A 6047-nucleotide genomic window follows, 5' to 3' on the forward strand; every position below is an offset into this window, starting at 1 on the left:
CCTCTTGAAACAAGGCTTCTGAGCCTCTTGACAGAAAGCTTTCGAGCCTCATGAAAGGCTTTCGAGGCTTTTACAAGGAGGATTCTGGGCTTCTGAAAGGAGACTTCCGAGCCTCTTCAAAAGCGGCTTCCAAGCATCTTGGAAGGAGGATACTGAGTTATTTGATAGAAAGCTTTCGAGCCTCTTGAAAGGAGGCTTTATAACGGGTCGGCCAGTCGCGTTTCCGGCCTGCAAACAAAGTCATTCAGGCGGGGGTTTTCCTCATCGGACCAAGCCAAAACTGTTACCCGTTCCACCCTGTCAAAGACTGGAAAGCTACCAAAAGTCAAATCGGGCTGACTACCCAGTAAATACACAAAAAAAAAAACTTGAATTCGAAAACGAAGCGACATAAATTCTTTAAAGGACAGTAACCTAATACATTCAAACTACACGCATTTGGGCCAGTCTAAAGTCTCAACTTTGGATTTTTATATCGGCTCCGATTACTTCATACATGAAACACTCAATTAACATTTACATGGATTTTAATGCATTTCCTTTATTTCCATGCATTCGCCTAGCTAGGCCTAGCATTCCCACTGTTTCCCTCTAACTTCTGTCTACGTGTGCATGCAATTCCCTGATCCTACATGTGTACACTCTCTTCCCATCTCTTCTCCACTATTTCTCTTCGCCGGCGGTATCTCCGGCTGTTTGGCTCTTTCCTTTCAACTTACTCCGACAAATCTTCTCCAACGATCTCAATCTCACTTTCACATACGGTGAGCTGTCCTCAATGGGCTACTGACGAACTCACGTAAAACAAATTGTTGTGCCTCTAACTGAGTCACATGGCCATGGACGATACCAACAATTATGCATGCATTACTTACGATTTTAACTAGCTAGTTGTTTAGGGGAGGACCTACGGATGGGGCCGGAGCTGCATTGCGCACTACTCCGGGCCAGAAACTCACGCCGACGGACGGCGTATTGCTTCGATGATGTTGTGGTCACTCACTCCCTCATTCGGTGCGCGGGCTTACGCATGGGCGCGGTACAAACGTCCGTTCGTCCTCCTGGCGCGCAAAGGAAAATTGTTGAGGCGCCGTCGGTACTCGCTGTTGCTATGCGGTTGGAGGACGTGCAACTTGATTGATGTTGATTTGCGGTGATTTGGCTACGCCTGGCAAAGGTGCGATGTTGGCTGTTCGCAACCTTCTCCGGCCAAGTGTACCCCAGAAATAGGGTGGTCGGTATTGGCCACTTTTGTCAAAAACCTGTATTCGGTATTTGATGGAGTCAATACCGGTAATACCGGTAGAATACCGGTTTTTGTAAAAAAATCAGGTACTAAAAGAAAAACTTTTGATTTGGACTTTTGAATGAAAAACAATGTTTGTTGACAAACTTCAAATGTTGAAATCATTGCTTGTTGAGCTGGGCAAAGCGAAACTTAAGGTGATTATACAATCAAGCCATGTGGTGAATTTCAAATTCACCACACGTTTTCTACTCATATTATTAAAAGTTAAAATCCAGCGTAACAATTTTCGTACAATGCTGAAAATAAAGTCGATTGTTTAGCAAAAGTAAGCAAACGATCTAAGGATGTTTCAACCCCATGAGCGTTGTGGTTCTTTCAATTCGTGCTCTTGAAAAATCACTAAAAAGCACGTGGTTTCCAAGATGGCTGATTTGTAGCTTTGTTGTATAACCACCTTAAGTAGACATTACATACTGAGCGACTTATCTCCCAATCCGCATTGGATTTTGTTAGCATTGTTGCCAACTACTGAGAATGCCCTCTCTGGTTCAAGTTAAGTAGGACGAATGGTTCCAAGACCGTCGAAAATCAGTGTCAAACACTTGCACTTAATCCCTTCGGATTCATAGTAGGAGAATTCCTTACGAAATGTATGCAAGGATCCTGGCGTCAACGTATTTGCTACCAGCAACGCAAGTGTTTGGCTTTGCTACAGGCTCTTCACAAGTTGTTCTTTAACCGATAAACCAGAAAAAAATATCCATACATGCATCTTCTTTGTATGGATCGTCAGGTATGGACGGTATGGTCGTTATCTCAGTTTCGACGATCGCATCAAGAATGATTAGACGCTTCAGGATCCAATACACTTGCTTAATCAAAGTAGCTCTGGATGCCTCGAATAAAATGCCAAAATCGTTTCTGATTAATTGCGTCACGGCAGAATTACTCAAAAACGCAAAAATATCGGCGTATTTGGATCGTCTCTCTTGGATTCATTCATTAAAAGCATCGAAATAGTGATGGAAATTTCTGTGGCTTGATTTGATAATAGTTCCAACGTAAATTGGAACGCCACGTCGGCTTCATATTGAGTGCAAAACTCACAGAGCAGTAGTTCCACAACAGCTTGAACAGGTTCTAGGGCTTGAATTATTTCACCGTGCCTTGGCGTCAGCCACATATTCAAATTCTTTTCCGAATTCAGAACGGACATATTTTTGCAGAAAATCGTTTTTCGCAGGTGATCTCACAGGTGAATTACTACGGCACGTACCTTTTTCACAATTTCATACATTGCGGGAAAATTCTCGACGATATCAACAATGTTCATTGAAGAAAAAGTCATTCGCAGTTTGACAGATGTCTAAGAGAATGAAGCAACAGGCATGATTAATGACGATGTTGATCGATTTTTGTTGTAGCGTAAACGTCAACAATGATGCTTACTTGGGCAAAGTTACTCATGCGCGCATTTAATTGTTGTATTTTTTGCTCGATGAGTCTTTACTGCTTGCAACCGAATATTTGCCCCATCTATGCTGGATTTCCTGTTTATATGGGACAGATATGCGATTACAGGCAGTTCAGCTGATATAAGTAGGTGAAAATTATTCGAGATTTTTTATACTGACAGCCAAATTTGAAATACCGAAAATACCGGTATTTTCCGTCTCTATTACCGGTATTTTTGGTACCCAAAATTGGCCGGTAATACCGGTATTACCGGTTAGACCACCCTACCCGGAAACCTTTGTAGCCGAGGCGTGGGGTCAAAAACGGTCTTAATAACAGGGGGCAGTGTGTCGGCTTCACCAATGCTTCCACGAACCTATTTGTACACACGCACGATGTTTGAGAACTATCTAACATTTTAAAAATGTCACAATTTACCTTTCTTAACACGGATCTACGCACACACAATATACAATCAATTGAGCAAGAATTGAGCCTTTCTAACTTATGCTCGACTAGAGGGAAACAAAGAACGTATATTAGCTAACAACCTACTAAAAAACTATGTCACTTTTACCTTACAAAACACACTACGGCACGGAACAAAATTGTCCGCTTTTGCCTCTTCCACGGAACGGAACAAAGTGAACGATTCCGGGTTGGCAAAATCCTCAGATACCGCGAAAATTTAGACATTGTGTCCATAGTTCGCTAAATTTAACGAAGTTGAAATTTGCAAACCCGAGCATCAAAAGAATTTATCCACGAAATCCCCCAAAATCGTGTATCTCATTCTCACAGACGATTCAAATTAGCCAGTAAGCTTGCTCACTAAGGGCCTCATACACGCTCCGACTTGTTGTACAACTTTGACTCCGCCTCCAGGAAATTTGGTTCGGTGGGAGTAAACTCGGACCGTCTGTGGGCAAGTTGTACGACTGTTTGACAGTACAACTTGCCCACAGACGGTCCGACTTTACTCCGACCGAACCAAATTTCCTGGGGGTGGAGTCGAAGTTGTACAACATGTCGGAGCGTGTATGGGGCCCCTAAGAATCGTGCCAAGCGTGGAATGCCGGACAAGACAAAGGTCAACGCAACTTCAAAAGACTGGCGTGCGGCAAGCCACGCGATACTTTTGGCATTATGATGCGCTATATGCTGGCTAAACCCCATGTGTTTCTTTGGTAGCTGACTGTAGGGAACTCATAAGACTCAATTCTTAGCGTAGGTAACTCAATAGCGTACTTCTTCTAGACCATTCTTGTGGTGATCCAACATAAGGATTTATTTCAAAAAAACGCAACCGGACATGCAAAGTTTTATAATTTAAATAAATAACAAAATAAATATATGTACAGAGATAAACTAAACATTGAAGTAAATAAATAAATAAATAAGGCGTACTTGCTACAGCTTTTGAAGGGAGGCTTCCGACCCTCTTGAAAGGATGCTTTCAAGCCTCTTGGAAGAAGGCTTCTGAGCTTCTTGATAGAAAACTTTCGAGCCTCATGAAAGGAAACTTCTGAGCCTCTTAGAAGGAGGCTTCCGAGCATCTCGAGAGGAGCCTTCCTAGCCACTTGAAAGGAGGTGTCCGAGTCTCCTGAAAGGAGGTTCCCGAGCTTCTTGAAAGGAGGCTTCCGAGCCTCTTGAAAGGCGGCTACTGAGCATCTTGACAGGAAACTTTCGAGCCTCTCGACATAAAGCTTTCGACCCTCATGAAAGGTGGCATCCAAGCCTCTTGGATCATCATTCATTCATTTATTTAGTTTACATCTAAACAGATAACACTGAACCAACAGTTTGACGCCACAATACACGGTTCGAGGCCGCATCTCTCCATCCTCGAATGCGCCCCACGCTCGCCAAGTCGTTTGGTTGGTCTGCCCATCTTGCTCGCTGTGCTCCGTGCCGTCGCGTACCTGCCGGATCGGAAGCGAACACCATCTTTGCAGGGTTGCTGTTTGGCATTCTTGCAACATGTCCTGCCCATCGTACCCTTCCGGCTCTAGCTACCTCCTGGATACTGGGTTCGCCGTAGAGCTGGGCGAGCTCGTGGTTCATTCTTCGCCGCCACACACCGTCTTTTTGCACACTGCCAAAGATGGTCCTAAGCACCCGTCTCTCGAATACTCCATGTGCTTGCAAGTCCATGTTTCATGTCCGTAGAGGACAACCGGTCTTATCAGCGTCTTGTACATGACACATTTGGTGCGGTGGCGAATCTTTTTCGACCGTAGTTTCTTCTGGAGCCCGTAGTAGGCCCGACTTTCACAGATGGTGCGCCTTCGTATTTCACGACTAACATTGTTATCAGCCGTTAGCAAAGATCCGAGGTAGACGAATTCCTCGACCACCTCGAAGGTATCCTCGTCTATCGTATAACACTGCTTCCCTGGCGGGTCCTGTCGCGCTCGGTTCCGCCCACAAGCATGTACTTTGTCTTTGACCCACTCACCACCAGTCCAACTTTTGTTGCTTCACGTTTCAGGCGGGTGTACAGTTCTGCCACCTTTGCAAATGTACGGCCGATAATGTCCATATCATTAGCGAAACAAATAAATTGACTGGATATGTTGAAAATCGTACCCCGGCTGTTACACCCGGCTCTCCGCGTGACACCTTCTAGCGCAATGTTGAACAACAGGCACGAAAGTCCATCACCTTGTCTTAGTCCCCGGACGAAGTGGATTGTTCGCCCGAAATCTTCACACAGTTTTGCACACCATCCACCGTTGCTTTGATCAGTCTGGTAAGCTTTCAGGGAAGCTGTTCTCGTCCATAATTTCCTATAGCTCTACGCGGTCTTTACTGTCGTATGCCGCCTTGAAATCAATGAACAGATGGTGCGTTGGGACTTGATATTCACGGCATTTTTGAAGGATTTGCCGTACAGTAAAGGTCTAGTCCGTTGTCCAGCGGCCGTCAACGAAACCGGCTTGATAGCTTCCCACGTACTCATTCACTAATGGTGACAGACGTTGGAAGATGATCTGAAATATCACTTTGTAGGCGGCATTAAGGATGATTTGGTGATAGTTCGATAGTACTCACACTCCAGCTTATCGCCTTTCTTGTAGATGGCCACTCCTCCGGTAGCTGTTCAGTTTCAGTTCAGATTCTGACTATCACTTTGTGCAGGCAAGTTGTAACGATAAAGTGTTGACCGACATGGGCTTTCCTACACCCAAAAAACAAATCTGACAATTATTGTATAAAATCTGGGCATATACAATTCTGTAAGCTGTTTTATACAAATATTGTATTAAAATAATACAAATCTGTATTATTTCAATACAATAATTGTGTAAAATTAACATCTTCGATTTTTCGGCACTGGTTT

This window comes from Armigeres subalbatus, unplaced genomic scaffold (genome assembly GCF_024139115.2).
Source record: "Armigeres subalbatus isolate Guangzhou_Male unplaced genomic scaffold, GZ_Asu_2 Contig866, whole genome shotgun sequence".
Taxonomy (NCBI): Eukaryota; Metazoa; Arthropoda; class Insecta; order Diptera; family Culicidae; genus Armigeres; species Armigeres subalbatus.